This window comes from Pinus tabuliformis, chromosome 1_1, assembly GCF_031772625.1.
Source record: "Pinus tabuliformis cultivar Carrire ecotype Pingquan chromosome 1_1, CPIR1, whole genome shotgun sequence".
Taxonomy (NCBI): domain Eukaryota; kingdom Viridiplantae; phylum Streptophyta; class Pinopsida; order Pinales; family Pinaceae; genus Pinus; species Pinus tabuliformis.
In genome coordinates, this window is record NC_142297.1 from 995412165 (window position 1) to 995429582 (window position 17418).

At 34.6% G+C, this 17418-nt stretch overlaps 1 pseudogene; it reads right to left on the reverse strand.

The window, feature by feature from the left end:
* Positions 1-1519: 1519 nt before the first annotated feature.
* On the reverse strand, positions 1520-11633 carry LOC149217925 (U3 small nucleolar RNA-associated protein 18 homolog pseudogene; annotated as a pseudogene).
* Between the last annotated feature and the right edge of the window lie 5785 nt (positions 11634-17418).

Genomic DNA, 17418 nt, shown 5'->3' on the forward strand with positions numbered 1-17418 from the left:
TTAGGTTTTGTAGCTTCTCCAGGCTCAAGCATGCAACCAACTGTCATCAAATCCATGATAAAAAATTCAACCATGGTAATGGATATTAAGTTGAATAAATGTATGAACCAGGAAATGCATTTTATTCCATTATTCTCTTTTCTTTCCGGGTAAGATTCAGTTTTGACTGGAGTTCTTGAGATCACGCATTTTGATTACCTCAACGCTTTTTCATGCCTTTCATTCTGACTGAATTTCGGTGATATTCAAGTGTTTTGGCAATTAGGCTTTTAACAGATTTGGAAGAGGCATTCGTTGTGGAGTTACCAACTTCAGTGGTTTGTTGTTATTGTGAAAGGCATTTACGTTTTTCCAACAGTAAAAATACATATCGTCAATACATTTTATTTTATAAAGACTCAAGACATGGCAAATGTAAGTATTAAAGGGAGAAATTATCTTATCGAACACTGTAGAAATGGTCAGAAATGATTTTATTGAACACTCAATAAACGGTAAATGTTTTCATTAAAGGGAGAAAGTTCCATATTCAAATATTTTTTTAATGAAAATTTGTGTTTTGTATCTTTTATTTAAAAAATTATAAATATAAAAGAGTTATACATATATATATATATATAAAAAGTGGTTATCTATGAAATATAATAAATAGTTATGTATGGAGAAAGAAGTGTGTTGAGAAATATGAAGTCAACGAACAATAAAAAAATATAAAAAAATATGATAAATGGAAGTAATGGAGATATGTGAGGTAAACTAATGATATTTTTGACATATGATCTATATTTATATTTTTTTATTGGGTAAAATGCTTTGGGTTAAGAAGTTTTGCAAATTAAATTTGACTAAAAGCTTGTTGTTGTAGAATCATTTTATTTGATGTGTGACATGGAAACACATCAACATTAAGATAGTGACTAAAAAAGCTCCCATCCTCTCAATGTATTTAGAATAAATATCAGAGTGCCAATAAATCTAGGAGAGCATCACATTTATGTTGAAATCATAATAAACCATTCAAAAAGAGCAAATGAGTAACCAAGCCTAATAAGATAATTTTATTAATGTTCAACTAGTGACCAAAAAAGTAGGTCAAATGGGCTAATCGGTACATTTCAGTGTAAATACAATGTGGGAGTGCAAAAACGACTCCTAAATCAATACTGAAAGTAAAAGAAAAACTAAGCATCTAGCTGGGAACTAAAGCTAATTGTACAATAGAAAGAAATAAAACAGTATAGAGTTTAAATTAGGAAGATCAAATTTTTGAAATGCAGAATAAAGAAATGAGAAAAAAATACTTGCAAAAGAAGATTCTTCAGGGGGACAACTCTCTCATGTAGTCTAGCATAAAATTCTGAGGATAATATCTACAAGATCAACCAATATTATTAGCAAGACACAACCACAAAGATGGAACATAAACACTAATGAGAAAGCTAAATTAATCACATGGCAATTAATCTTATATATTAAACAATCAAACAAAAATTCTATATGAATAAATATCTTCAGAGAACTATTGAATGTGACTCTCAACTTTCCAAACCAGATTACCTGCACATTTGCCAAAAGATCAGAATTAAGAATCTTATGTTCTTTAAGAAAAACACCACAACATGATATACACATATCTTCTTATGCAAAGCCTAAGAAAAATCCTATTGTGACACTTTTACTTCAATTTTTTTTCAAAACTATTCCAGCTTGTGAGGAGATAAAACTCTTGACTACTTGGCTCAGACAAAATGCCCAAAAATTGGGGTAAGTTTTAGTAAAGACCCAAAACAATTTTGGGTTGATGTTTTCTCAATCTTTTGTAGCTTTTTGTGCTGATGTCAAACCATATTCATATAACATTCACATCTCACTCAACCATATAACAATAAAAAAAGATAGAGCTTTGTCTCTCAGCAACCCTAGAGATTGTAAATTGTATGTGTCTTATATGGAAAAATACTTTTGTTATGCACATTAAATTTATGAAATGATATCTTAAGTCTCAAATATAATTGTGCAGGAAGAATCCATAGTAAATGTGAAGCCTTGCATTAGAAATTTACCTTTTTTCATTTAAGGGTCTGCTTAAACCCATTATGAGAACAACAAAGGTCAAGTGGGTGATGTTGTTGACGACATCCATTTATGGTCATTCTATTTTTAAGCTTATATTGATAGTAATCATCAAATAATAAGAGAGTTTGAATTGAAGTTGAATGCTTACTTGTCATGGCATTCTGCCTCATTAGGGACAAATTATGCAATTCCCTCATAGGCATGATGATATGGACAAGCTTGGTGGTCATGCTAATAGGTCCAACAAAGAAAGAGGTTAGACCAAACCAATGAAGGGTTCTAAGGTAAAAGTTACAATGCAAATATTATACACCTATGTGAGTTGACCATTCTTATTCCACAAGCCAATATTATAACGGTGTACATACATTCTCACAAGAAGCTTAAGAGACATGACTAATATGGAGACAACATTATTCATCCTTCCATTCTCAAAAATACAATGAAAAATCACTATTTGATCTAGTTATTTGGTATGACTAAGTCTTCCTTATCTATAGATGGATTTTATTTAGTCATGAGAACACCTATGAAAATCAAGTACCTTAACTAAAATTCATCATTGTTGTTCTACCCCTATCCATTCTTTCCTTCTTCTCAATCAAAGGAGTTCTACTCTTAGTTGCTTTCAATTTAAAAATTCACCATTCAACTTTCATATGCTTTGAGACAATTATAATACTTCCAAGGACCCTTGGCTTCCAAATTAGGTTAATTTTTGGATTTTGATGAATAACAAAGAATAGGGATCAAATGAGTAGAGGAAAATGTGCTGTTGGAAATAATACTGAGAGGGGGGGGTGAATCAGTATTATCAGATCAATATAACTTTTCACTTTCCATATTAAGATTCATATGTGATGCAACAAGTATATATCCAGTAAACATATGATTCAGTTAGTTGATCTATAATGAGTGCATCAGAACATTATTAACCATATGAGCAGTAAACCGGAGCAGTAAAATAGAACAGATCATCACAAACAAGAAGCACACATGAACACCATGATGTAAGGTGGAAAACCAATGTGGGGGAAAACCACCTGCTGCAAGTCATCTCAATCTTCTTCTTAATAAGAAAATCCTTTTACAATATTTCTGTACTGGTGCAGTCTTGTACCAGTATGCAGGCTTCTACCTGCAGAGAGATACAACCCTCTCTCTTTTTCTAGTCTCTCCTGGAAGGGAGCTACAACCCCAATAGTTCTTGTACTAGCCGATCCATTTACTAGTATGCAGGCTACTACGTGCTACAATGCTCCAATGTTTTCAACTGCTACTGAAAGGGAGATGCCACCCCCTTAGCTCTTGTACTAGCTAAGATACTAGTACGTAGGCGCCGGCCTACAATCTTCTCTTCTCCGGGTACCACGTTTCATACATTTTCAGACTGGATACACCTGAAGCACAACACATAATCTGAAAGGCCACGTTTCATCCAATTTTCATACTGGACCAATTAATATCATTGAAGTACATAATCAATCAATCTTCTGAATCACCCAATCACCAGATCAATACATATACAAGGATAATATATGTGTTAGCAACCTGATCTAGTCCATTAGATCACATAAATATGAGTCATTATGATCTTGATCCATTATTAGATCTCATCCATCAACACAATCAATCAAACTGAATATGTAGAATACTGACACTATTAAACATTCATCAGAACACATCAACAACCTGAACCACCTGTAACTTTAAACATCATAGCTCAAATGGTATACGCTACTACAATGAACCAAAACTGCGTACATACGCGCTTTCACCAAAGCCAACCCGCGTACAGATCTATAAATATTCAATCATGACTTGCAGCGATTTCAAACTTAAGTTATACCCAGTTCAGATCATTACAAGCATTAGTATACAGATCTAGAATAAGCATAATCAACTATATAGAGATAGTTCATTTCAAGCCATTTGATCCCGATCTATCCTTAGATCTTGTTCTCCATCAACCGGTGAGATCCCTCTTTAGCTCAGATCCAGATCTGCACCATAACCCAATCACAGTATTCCAGATCTAGCACTTTATCAGATATTCAATAATTCAGATGATTCTTTGCCGAATGATCTCCTTCCTCTTTTATAGTCTTAGGCCTTTCACAATACCACGGTCCAAAACCATAATAACACAATACCATGGACCCAATACTTGGGATCAACACTTTTGGATGCAATACCACGGACCAAAACCATAGGATCAAAAACTGTCGGACTAATACCATGAACCAACCATGAAAGTGCGTGAGATCAACACTTTTGGATGCAATACCACGGACCAAAACCATAGGATCAAAAACTGTCGGACTAATACCATGAACCAATCATGAAAGTGCATGAACTTTTCTCTTGCATGAAGGGAACTTTTCTCTGCATGAAAGTGCGTGAACTTTTCTCTACATGAAAGAAACTTTTCTCTGCATGAAAGTGCGTGAACTTTTCTCTACATGAAAGAAACTTTTATCTTCATGAAAGTGCGTGAACTTTTCTCTACATGAAAGAAAATTTTATCTTCATGAAAGTGCGTGAACTTTTCTCTACATGAAATAAACTTTTATCTTCATGAAAGTGTGTGAACTTTTCTCTACATGAAAGAAACTTTTATCTTCATGCAAGTGCGTGAATTTTGTTGCACTATAATTTATCATCTGAGATGAGTGGGTTGCCATCAAGTACAACATATGTATCATAATGCCAACAATCTCCCCCTTTGGACTTGATGGCAACAACAACCAATCACTCTCCCCCTATGACATCAAGGGCAAAGGGCAGACCAAGATAATCTCTTTCCTAGATGAACATTCCACTGCCCATACTTCCCCTGAGTACCTGCTGAAATCTCTGAATGAGCTCCCCCTTTGTATATGCCAAGAAGTACCACTCTGCCCATGCTTCCTCTGAGTACCTTCTGAAATCTCTGAATGAGCTCCCCCTTTGTATATGCCAAGGTGTACCAATCTGTCCATGCTACATGTTGAAATCTCTGCTCTGCTGAAGTGTGCTTTTCATGCTCCCCCTGACTGTAAGAAAGGTCTGCAAAAAGATGTTCTACAAGAAGAACATGACTCTATACATCATAGATTACCTTCCTATCACCAAAGATTCATACATACATCTATCTCCCATCACAATGGTGATATACCAAAAGTTTACATATGATAACATAAGAGAATAACATCATTCATCCCAGGCATAGTGGGGAAACCAACATAGGGTGTTACATGACCTGAAGAGATCTCATCAAATGACTACAATAGGTAGAGACACACTAATACATCATGAGTCTTGATATGACCTTTACAGAGACCAATCACCTAAATAAGATCATGATAAACATCAGCAACGACATTGTATGATCTGCTCCATAGCATCTGTCAACAACGATTAGACCAGCAACTTGTATTAGTGCATGAATCATCAAGGTATGTCTGTATCAACTCATCCTTTTGAACATAATTCTGTATATACAGAATCATTCACATTATTATCATATGTGAGAAACACCATAGCCATCCAGATCTGCATGAACCAAGTATCATCAATTGGGAATATCTGCATCAATCAACATATGTACGAACCAACCTATCATCATATAGGTAAGAACTCATAATCATCATGTCTCCAACAATGCAAATTTGAATAATCATCCATGTATTCAGCCAACAATCCTCATCCATATATGTGCCAAGAACAATAGGAATCTGGCATCATAACTGTAAAATATGATCTTTATGCATATGACGACAATAGCATATGAATGACTCATCATCAAGTAAAGAAGATGTGAATTCAAGCTATGTACTTCTCCTTATCCTTATGGAGATCACCATGTAAGCACCATTAGGGAATCAACCACAAACTTGATCTAAATATCAACTATGTAACCCCAAGAATCATCTGAACAACTCATAACCATATCATAGCAAGATGAATCATTTATCCATATAAGCATCATCACCAAGGACTATTAATCATAATGCCAACAATGCATTAAAAGCATATGGTCCCCCTAAACCTGTGCCATCTTGTTTACTGTCAGATCTGATCATGCATATCAGTAAGAAGTATCAAGACATCATCATTATCAAGTTAGAAACAAAACACTTCTAACCATCAAGTCATTTCCACATATCATCAGCAAATTGTAACCATTATCAAACAGCGCAAATAATAAACCGAATCATAACTGATCCTTTTCCTGAACCTGTCCCTACTGCCTTTCCTCAAACAATCATATACACGACTATGCCATAACCAACTCGCGTCTATACGTGACTTCTCTTTAAGAAACTTGCGTATGAGATTTAGGACATTGAAGTTTTACACTTCCATCTCCCTCTGATTCTGTTGTGTGTGTATGTTGTGCTGTGCCGCCTCTTTCTGACTGTACTTCTTTCTTCTTCCACATCTTCAAGTGTGATGATGATGTTTTCTCCTTTTGGTATGGTGCCCATACTTTGTTCCTGCATTCCTTAGCTATATGTCCAAGCTTGTTACATGTGTAACATCTCATATTTCTTCTATAGCAATCAACAGCTTTGTGACCAAACATATTGCAAGCAAAGCAATATCCATTAAAGTACCTTGAATGTGATGATCTTTCTGCATGATGGTCTTGAAACCTTCTTCTTCTACATTTGGCTGCAACATGTCCAAGATTATGACATACATAACATTCAACGTTATTCATAGGAGGAGTAAAAGATTTTCTTTGAAGAATTTCTTTCCTTGGTTGATGATGAGATTGACCTTTCATCTCCTTATTGAGCATTTCAGATTTTGCAGTAGATTCCATTGTCTTACTTTGTGAACTGGATTCACCTTCAATAGATTCATGAAAACCAAGACCAGTTTTGATAGTAGGAGACCTTTTACTATTAAGAATATCATCCAAGACTTTAGTACTATCTTGAAATCGTAACAGTTTATCCTTTTCTTCTAATTTATCTTTTAGAATATTTACCTCAACTTGATGTTGCTCTTCCTTTTCAAGATACTGCTTCTTCACGTTTTCTTCAGCATTTCGTTCTTCTTCCAACTGACGTCTTAGTTCAAGAACTTCATTTTCATGAGCTTGGAGTAGTTCTTTATCCTGCTTCTTTGATTCTTCAAGATCTTCTTTTAGCAAGCGGATCGTGGCTTCAAGACTTTCATACTAACTGGATCTATCTCTGAGTTTCTTGATGGTTGTGCTTATTTCATTGACTTCATCTCTTAGTGATGTTACTTCATCCTGCAACTTTTGATATTTGTCCTTGAATAAATTACTTACCTTGTTTCCTTCCTCTAGTTGAGCTTTTAGTTTGGCAGCTTCTTCTTTGAAGACACATTCCATTTTGTTCAATAGATCTTATTGATCTCTAATTTTGTCTGTAAGCCTTTTAAATTCTGCCTCTATTTGATATCTTTCTTGCTCACCCATAAAAGCAAATTCAGTTGTTTTGCTATCACTTTCATCTTTTCCAAATGGATAGATAGCTGGAACATCAGAGGATAACAAATTCATACCTAATAGTTAATCTTCATTCTGAAATGATTCTGAAACTGAAGTGCTTCTTCCACATAATCCCCAATTGATTCTCCCACTGTCATAGTTCTTCCGAGATGTCTTCTTCTGCTTAGGCACTTTCTTCTTAAGCTTCTCTCCCATTATTCCACGGATCTCCTTCAAGCGATCAAGCTTCTACAAAAGGACCTGCTCTGATACCAATTGTTGGAAATAATACTGAGAGGGGGGGGGGGGTGAATCAGTATTATCAGATCAATATAACGTTTCACTTTCCATATTAAGATTCATATGTGATGCAACAAGTATATATCCAGTAAACATATGATTCAGTTAGTTGATCTCTAATGAGTGCATCAGAACATTATTAACCATATGTGAAGTAAACCGGAGCAGTAAAATAGAACAGATCATCACACACAAGAAGCACACATGAACACCATGATGTAAGGTGGAAACCCAATGTGGGGGAAAACCACCTGCTGCAAGTCATCTCAATCTTCTTCTTAATAAGAAAATCCTTTTACAATATTTCTGTACTGGTGCAGTCTTGTACCAGTACGCAGGCTTCTACCTGCAGAGAGCTACAACCCTCTCTCATTTTCCAGTCTCTCCTCGAAGGGAGCTACAACCCCCATAGTTCTTGTAGTAGCCGATCCATTTACTAGTACACAGGCTGCTACCTGCTACAATGCTCCAATGTTTTCAACTGCTACTGAAAGGGAGCTGCCACCCGCTTAGCTCTTGTACTAGCTAAGATACTATTACGTAGGTGCCCGCCAACAATCTTCTCTCCTCTGGGTACCACGTTTCATACATTTTCAGACTGGATACACCTGAAGCACAACACATAATCTGAAAGGCCATGTTTCATCAAATTTTCATACTGGACCCATTAATATCATTGAAGTACATAATCAATCAATCTTTTGAATCACCCAATCACCAGATCAATACATATACAAGGATAATATGTGTGTTAGCAACCTGATCTAGTCCATTAGATCACATAAATATGAGTCATTATGGTCCTGATCCATTATTAGATCTCATCCATCAACACAATCAATCAAATTGAATATGTAGAATACTGACACCATTAAACAGTCATCAGAACACATCAACAACTTGAACCACCTGTAACTTTAAACATCATAGCTCAAATGGTATACACTACTACAATGAACCAAACCTGTGTACATACGCGCTTTCACCAAAGCCAACCCGCGTACAGATCTATAAATATTCAATCATGACTTGCAGCGATTTCAAACTTAAGTTATACCCAGTTCATATCATTACAAGCATTAGTATACAGATCTAGAATAAGCATAATCAACTATATAGAGATAGTTCATTTCAAGCCATTTGATCCCGATCTATCCTTAGATCTTGTTCTCCATCAACCGGTGAGATCCCTCTTTAGCTCAGATCCAGATCTGCACCATAACCCAATCACAATATTTTAGATCTAGCACTTTATCAGATATTCAATAATTTAGATGAAGCTTTGCTGAATCATCTCCTTCCTCTTTTATAGTCTTAGGCCTTTCACAATACCACGGTCCAAAACCATAATAACACAATACCACAGACCCAATACTTGGGATCAACACTTTTGGATGCAATACCACGGACCAAAACCATAGGATCAAAAACTATCGGACTAATACCATGAACCAACCATGAAAGTGCGTGAGATCAACACTTTTGGATGCAATACCACGAACCAAAACCATAGGATCAAAAACTGTTGGACTAATAGCATGAACCAATCATGAAAGTGGGTGAACTTTTCTCTTGCATGAAGGGAACTTTTCTCTGCATGAAAGTGCGTGAACTTTTCTCTACATGAAAGAAACTTTTCTCTGCATGAAAGTGTGTGAACTTTTCTCTACATGAAAGAAACTTTTCTCTGCATGAAAGTGCGTGAACTTTTCTCTACATGAAAGAAACTTTGTCTTCATGAAAGTGCGTGAACTTTTCTCTACATGAAAGAAACTTTTATCTTCATGAAAGTGTGTGAAATTTGTTGCACTATAATTTATCATCTGAGATGAGTGGGTTGCCATCAAGTACAACATATGTATCATAATGCCAACATGTGCACCACTTTAGAGCTTGGTCAAATTTTTCCACTGCAATTCGCTTTAGATATTTATGATTATTTTATGGTTTCCAAAGGAACACAATGTATAAGAGATCCATTTTTTTATGGAAATGGAAAGATATGTCCTTCATGAAAACAACATCTTGAATACTTCTTTCTTAATTGTTCGACATATCTTTTAGTCTCCACTTATTGTGATTTTACTCAAAAGAAATGAATTCCTTTTCATGGATTTATTCATGAAAGATTACCTCAACTATTAACTTTCGACTTTCCATGCATTTTATTCTATAATTAATTTTTAAGAAAGATAATCACTTCAGTGGAAAAGTAAAAGAAAAATAAATGAATAAATTTTAAAGAGCATAGTTGATAAACAAAGTCTACATAGTTGTTTGACTAACACGGAACCATTGTTTGATGACCTCTTCAATGTATCTTAGAGCATATAATTATTTTTTAATGATACTTAAATAAATTATTGAATGATTCCAATGGTTAGAAGAAAGGTACCACATATGGCCCAACCATCAAGTAACAAACCGGTTTCCCATATATAAAAGTGCTACAATACAAATATAACAGAATCAACGCAACACAATACAATTGTTGCATAAGGAGTCTCCAAACAACTATGTACTTATAGCGTTGATTAACCTATTAGTAGATGAACGTTTAGTGGTTTTGAAATACTTTCATGTTTTTAATCTTAAAAAAAAAGATTAACCTATTACTTAAAAAAACCTTAGCTGAAAACAGAGGATAATATATTACTGTCTGACCCAGTGGAAAGCACATTATTGACGGGAGAACAACCAAAGTTGAACTGTTAACACAACCCTCATCATCCCCCCTATGAATGCATTTCCTCATTCAAAGATCCCAGTGATATACCTATCCATCTCCCCCTAAACTCAACAACTCTCTTCCATCATCAACAAAAGAAAGTGCATGAGATGTTCCATTCATTTTCAAGTTCCCAATCAACTATTTAGTCTTTCTCGAAACCAGCATTATATAGTCATCATTCCCAAGGAATTCAATCATGCTAGAAATTTTTTACACCTCAAATCTCTCCAAAATCCTCTCCTCTCTATCAATCAAATAATTAATCATGTCTAATGCACCTTTCACCACATCAAAAGTGTAGATGATATTCTCGTGTCCTGCGGAAATGGCCATTGAACCGTTAGGAAAAAATGAAGCATTGCGAATCAAGAGATCCTTAATAAACACATTCTAGATTTTGTGGTTCCTTCTCCCGAAAATTTGGAAAAACTTCAAGCTCTTATCAAATACCTCTATGAGAAATAACTGCCCATTTGGATGGAACCCCACGGACTGTATAACCACATTCGCTGGGTCCTTTGCATTTACAACCCTTAACATAGAATACTCAATATAACCAGACAACAATTGTTTCTTGCTTTTCACAACAAGCTCATCATTACTCCTCAGTAAATCATACTCGGATCCACCAAAACCCTTGCTAACTCAAAACCCTCATTTTTTCTATCCGTCTAGGTTTGCACACTCAGTTATGAGGTTTAATTTGGCATGTTGCGACCTTAACCTATTGATATAAGCAGATCCTGAAATCAAATTCTTCAATTCCTAACTTTTTAGTTTTCTCAAATGGTTTACCTTAGTGATATCTACCTTTGTCTTAGCTTCTTTTTCGTCAATCCATATCAGTTCTTTTTTAAAACCCTCTTTACTATGTCACTTTAAATCTTCTTTTTCATATTCATCTACTTGCGAACAAGGGGTTTTGTCTACGAACCATGTCACTACGCCATTCTCCTGGGTATTTTCACCTTGAAGTTGGTCGAATTCATTCCCCAACTCCATGGTTAACTGTTGGTCATAGATGGTACCAAACATAAGGCTCTCTAGCCTCTTCTGCTCTACCTTGTCCTTCTCCATGTCCACTTTTAGGCTCACCTATTTCTTGTAGTGTTGCCAGGGACTTTACTCTTCTTCTCTTCATGCTCATCATCTGAACCACTCATTTCCATATTGTGCATTTCTCTATTGTCCACTCTCAAACAATTGGTTGGTTTTTCTAGTCTTCCTCTATTGATTCAAATTTTATTTTTTGTTGGAGCTCTCAAGCTATCATTCTGAGATATCATCATCATCCCTTGGGCACTTGATAGTCGCCATGCCCTGTATCTACCTCAACTTCTGGTAATAGAAAAAAGTGCACATCCAAAGAGGACATCTTGTAATAGCAAACAGAGTATATGCAAAGAGAAGCATATCCTTGAAAGGCTAGTTTCGGGATTTCGGGATTTGGATTTAGTCAGAAGATCTGAAAACCTTGTTGATGCCCATTTGTTGTCAATTGCTTTATGATTCTTGGGTTGAAGGAATTCAGTACCTGCGGTGGCTACCGCCAGCTACCACCGATATTAGTTTGTTGTAGAGGAATGAAGAGCTCACGATATGAAGTAAAAAATTAATTTTTTTTTGCAGTTTTCCTTAATTTATCACAATCACATGATTTGAGATGCTTTTTCCTTTTTGTCTTAGTTTAAGACAATCAAATAGTGAACGATTTGAGGCTCTTTTCCATTTTTTTTCTTAATTTAAGACAATTAAATAATTAGCATAGGTGTCTAAGACAAAAATGAACTTTTGTCTTAGATAAACATTTTAAAGCACCCCTTCGTGTAGTAGTGCACTAAAATTTAGGGAATAACTCACTAGCAGGTGCAAGGAATGCCAAACATGGATGGTGATTCATCAAGTTTCATGTTTTCTATCCATAATTTTTTTTTTTCTCTGTGATGATTGTGTTCAAGTAGGAGATGGGACGGCTAGCATAGAATCCACTGTTTGAATATTGGACTCATGGGAAGGAAAGAGAAAATTGCTTAAGTAGAAGAAGTGAATAATTGATACTTGATAGTAATGTCAAGCAATGGATGCCAACCAGCATGAAGTTTGAGGAACCTCTCCTTTTATGATATGAAAATTCAATTATAGAACATGTTCTAAAAAAGCCCTTGCACTTCTTAGATGATGAGAATAATTATTGAATAGAAAGAAAAATTTAATATAAATGCAAACACTGCCAATAAGAATCTAGGCATAATATTCGTCTATATTGGGAAATAATTTAAGAGGAAATGCAACCATTACTCATTTTGTAGAAGCTTGTAGTCTGTTAGCTGCCTCTAGCACAAGAACCATCAAATTGGCTTAGGGAATTTTCAATGAACAACAATAACAATAACAAGGGAAGCTATGAAACAATAAATTCATGCTAATGAGTGAAGCAAATTAAAGATATAGATTCCAAAGACCATGAAGCATGTTTGATAAGAGATTGAGAAAGTCTAAACCATGTCCAAATATTCTCAGTGTCATTCCATAGTCAAGAGAATTTAATTGTAATAATGAGGCTGAGAAAGTCTAAACCATGTCCAAATATTCTTAGCTTCATTCCACAGCCAAGATAATCTAATTGTAATAACTCAACTCACTTGAAAAATACATATATACCTTTGAAGTATGTTGGCTAACAAGAAAATGGCCAAATATGGCCCATACATGTTTATATTAAAGTACATTATTTAGTAACAATGTACTACATAACTAATCAAACCAATAACTAGTCCTTGTTCGGTAATATTGGCGGGACTACATCTTCATCATGTCCAATATATCATCTCAATCGGGGCGGGGAATTCAACCAGTGAATTCACATCAAGAAGTGCCTTAATAGAGCACCCAATCATCGTCTATCCAAGACCACATGGACAACCAATAACTAGTATTTTACTCAAACTTTACATACTAGTTTCTCTTATGAGGGAAGCTTATTAAAAACAGTGAATTAAAAAGAAAAAAAACGCTAAATTGAAATGAAAAATTATTGTTTTTAAAACATTTTAAATCAATTGGAAGTAAAACTCATATTTGATTATGATAAATACCTACACATAGAAATATACATGATTACCTTAATTGTAAGTGATTGATAAGCTTTTCATTATAACAATGAATAACATTGAATACTCTACACTACTATTAGTCTAAAGAGGACTGAGTGATTTATCTGCAAAGTGCCACCAACTTCCAAATATATAAAATCATAGGATTGGATGCTTTATCTATAGAAAGCCACCGAATTCCAAATATATACAAGCATAACAGAACATAACAATTGAAGGTGTAAAAAATTTACGGCCAATAACCCCGAGAAAAGAAATTAGTTTCCAAAATGGGTAATGAAATAGAGATGCATATTTGGACTAAGTTGTATTGTGTAGACTGAATGAATATCAAAAGTAAATTTTTGAAGATATATCAAATTGTAGAACAAATAACAATATTTTTATGGTTAATTGAGTTTGTTGCATAACGATTTGAAAATCATTATTGTTATCATGATCCTCATATCTTGCAACATCTTTGCTTTGATTGGAACTTAGTGTTAGGTCCCTATAATACTAGTGTATTCCCTCATTTTTATTTCTAGTTTAGCCCCCTTATTGTTATTGTTGTGCCCATGTAGTCCCCATATTATTATTATTGTGCCCCATAAAATCCCACTATTGTTATTGTTTTCCCCTTACATTATTATTTATAGGTCGGCTGTGATTATATTGTGACCCCTTAGGATATTATATATAGAAAAGAATTTATTCATTTGTATAATCCAAGAATTGTTCATTTATGTAATGTAAAGGAGGTTGACCCTCGAAGAAGCTAATTTTTAATTCGTTAATCTATATCTTCTTATATTTTGTGAGTTGGTTGCATAACATTTGGTATCAGAGCTTTGGATTCTAGGGTTTCGCTTCTTCGAACATGTCATCTTGGCATTTTCGCTATAAATTTTTTATATGAGGCTACAAAAGCTGAAATTTTTACCACTTGGAGCCAAAATATTAGAGAACTTCATGTAAATATTTTAGATCTTGGTTCATTATGTTTTTCGAGATATTCTCTGTGGAAGATAAGGTTTTTGCGGACTCTAGAATTCTGTCTCAAACAAGTGAGCTAGGGAAAATAGTCATAATTTTTTTTCTACAAGGCTTCAAAAGCTAAAATATTTATCACATGGAGCCACAATTGCAAAAACTTTATGTAAAAATTGAAAATCTTGGTTCGCTATATTTTTAGAGATATGTTCTGAGGACATTAGCGTTTTTTTTCGAGCTCCACAATTCTATCTCAAAAAGGTGACCTAGGGAAAATCATCATAAATTTCATTTGAGGCATCGGATTTGATTTCTATAAAAATTGTCTGAAAGTACATAGATTATAGTTTTCTTTTGTATTAATTTTAGGGTCAAAGGTTGAAACGATGATGCCTCGCATATTGTACAACTTTGTTATACTGAACCAGTCCATAATCTGGTCATCGTGGGAGGGTTGACATAAATATTTCTTGAAGAATCCAATATAGATCAGGCATGTGGGGTTGGAAAGAGGAATCCAAGAGATACCACAAGAAAAAAATTCAGACCTTTTAGATTCGAAATTACAAAGATACAACAGATTCAATATCTATCTCATATAAAGCGAAGAAAAAGTGTGTAATTTTTAAAATTTACATAAGTTTTGTTTGAAAAATTAGTATGAAGTTATTCAAAGGGCATAGTGAAGCATACTTATCATTAATTGATGCCCCGAAGAAAGAAAATGGAAACACCTAGTAAGCAACCCAAAATCTCTACCATGACACATGAAGAAGAGGAAGAAATGCAATATGATATATCAAAATTACAAGACCAAGTGAAACATATCTCGCTCTCACAAAAAGGAATAGAAGCTAGTATGGATGGTTTGAAGAAAGACATGGAAGTTTTGAAGGAATGTTTCACAAATTTTCTACAAGAAAGTTTTCCTAATGGCAACAAAGTCATAGAGGAAACTCATGATGAGAACAAAAGAAATGTTAATCATGATTTCATAGACTCTAATGTTGTATTGAAGACCCACCATATTCGAAATATCAATATGAGGAAGTTTGATGGAAATGATCATGTAACATGGATACTATAAATGGAGCAATATTTTGATCTTCATAATGTGCAACACACACAAAATCTACACATTGCAACTTTATATTTAGAACCCAATCAGTTTGTATGACATCGATGGCTTTGTTCTCGTAAACCACTTGTCACTTGGTCAATTTTTATGGAAGAAATGATAGCACATTATGATGATACGAAGAGAAACACCTTCTTTATCCAATTAATAAATCTCGAACAAAAGGGTTCAATGGCAGAGCACATTGAGGACTTCAAAAAATTGAATATGAGGGTAAATGATATTCGAGAGGAGAATATGATTTATGTCTTCATAGGGACTTTAAAGGATAACATCTAACATGATGTTCACTGTTACGAAACCTGATTCATTGTAGAAGGAATTCAGGTTGGAAACAAAAAATGAAGCAAAATTATGGCAACAAGGAAGCCTACCACTCACAACTATAAATATGGAAGTGTTGTTTCCCCTAGCCTTCCACAACCTACAAGGTTGACATTGGAAGAAAAAAGAGAAAAAGAAATTTGTTACAGTTGTGATATAAAATACTCTAAATATCATAGGTGTGCTAAGAAGAAATTAATTTACAGAGGTTGTGAAGAGGAGGAAGAAAAGGAACAAGAAACATCAAATGAATATGATATACACTAGGAATCAACCCCAGAGAAATAAGGAATGAGTCTGACCATATCTTGTAACGCATTGGAAGGAATTACCACTCCTCAAAATCTTAAGATAGAAGGACATATCACGAAGTAAAAGGTAATAGTGTTGATTGATTCAGGTAGTACCCATAATTTTATTCATTGTAAGATAGCCAAGGAATTGAATTGCTTCTTATACTCAACACCAGAGTGTCAAGTGATGCTTGCAAATGGAGGAACCATAAATTCCTCTGGAAAGTTCCATAATATCAAGTTATCCATGGGAGAATATGTATTGAATATTCCAATGCTTTCCATTCCAATGGGTGGTGATGATGTTTTACTAGGAGTCTAATGGTTATAATCTTTGGGTAGGATAGCTTGTAATTTTCAAGAATGTTTCTTGAAATTTTTTTGGGAAGGAAAGGTAGTTCAATTAAGGGGTATCACAGGGAAACAAAGAAATATAATAAACTACAATGGTATTAAAAATATTCTAAACAAAGAACAACGGGGCATAAGTGCACAATTATGTTCACTAGAGGTTCAAACATCGAAATCATCTACTTTTCCATATCTCCAAAAAGTGTTGGAAAATCGCTCTAAGGTTCAAGCAGTGGAAGATCACATCGAGCATTAGCAACAATTTCTCCAACTCTCAAATTATAACCTCACTTCGGTGCAGAATAGAAGAAAATAATAGGCAGATCAACATCGCAGCGAAAGAAGTTTTGATGTAGGTGACTGGGTATTTTTATGGCTACAACCATACAAACAAATGTCCCTAAAGCAAGCTAAGAAGGATAACAAACCAAAGTATTATGGTCCTTACAAGATTTTGCAAAAGATTGGTACTATGGCATACAAACTAAATCTTCCTGCATTTTCTCGAGTGCACCTAGTTTTCCATGTATCATGCTTAAAGAAGGTTATAGGTGTCAAGCTCCCAGTTCAAACATTATTGCCAGAACTTGATGAGGAAGGAAGAATCATATTGGAACCTAAAGCAGTCACGAAAAAAAGAACTTGAGAGATACGAAATCAATCAATTTCAG